The sequence below is a fragment of the Triticum aestivum genome, chromosome 3D (genome assembly GCF_018294505.1).
Source record: "Triticum aestivum cultivar Chinese Spring chromosome 3D, IWGSC CS RefSeq v2.1, whole genome shotgun sequence".
NCBI lineage: Eukaryota > Viridiplantae > Streptophyta > Magnoliopsida > Poales > Poaceae > Triticum > Triticum aestivum.
In genome coordinates this window covers 537,353,919-537,354,701 of record NC_057802.1, presented here as the reverse complement: position 1 = coordinate 537,354,701, position 783 = coordinate 537,353,919, and the positions used below count along the sequence as shown (strand labels likewise).

General features: G+C 52.9%; 1 non-coding gene across 1 annotated transcript; it reads left to right on the top strand.

Moving 5' to 3' along the window:
- Positions 1-277: 277 nt before the first annotated feature.
- Positions 278-474, top strand: LOC123081111 (U2 spliceosomal RNA). Its single transcript, XR_006438633.1, has one exon. It is a non-coding gene; the product is annotated as a U2 spliceosomal RNA (small nuclear RNA).
- The last annotated feature ends 309 nt before the right edge of the window (positions 475-783 follow it).

Here is a 783-nt window from a genome sequence, read left to right as displayed (position 1 = left end):
CGGATCGTCAGGCTTCAGAACACACCCCGATAGGGCTCGGCCTCCAAGAAGAGCCGTGAGCAACTCAGGCCCATAATACAGGCCTCATCGGGAAAGGCCGTCTCGCTGGAGGCCCATGCAACAAAGAGGCTGGCTCGGGGCCGGGGGGCACGCAGCGCAGCGTCCGCGCTCCGCAGCCGCGCGCGAGAGGCGACTCCTTTAGTACCACCTCGCCTAGCGAAGAGGGGACGGGAGGCCGAGAGGCTACAAATAGAGGGGAGGGCACGGCTAACAACTCATACCTTTCTCGACCTTTTGGCTAAGATCAAGTGTAGTATCTGTTCTTATCAGTTTAATTTCCGATATGTGGGCCATGTGCCCACAACGATATTAAATTTATTTTTTATGGGGGAGGGCTCACCACAGTGGCTTGCCACTGGGGCCCTCAGGTGTCGCCCAGTGCGTTGCACTATTGCCTGGGCAGGCGCACCCCAACCAAATTTTAAAATTAAAATTTGACCCCCTGGAGATAAGCAAATTAGTCCTCAGCATCTGCTGTTTACAATCGCTGAGGGCTTAAAGGTGGCCCTTCTCGCAGACGGGCTTAGGCAGTCTTCTGAATTGGAAATAGAAATCGAAAGTGGAGTTGGTTTGATCCTGTAACGTACGCAAAGGGAAGCCGGATGAACATATGTGTAAGGTTCAGATTTGGCAGGCAAGCTTGCTCTTCTGCTTATAATCACAAAGTCCTTCCTATCAATCCCAGCCACCCGGAGACAGATGAGAGGAAGAGAGTTTTTCACA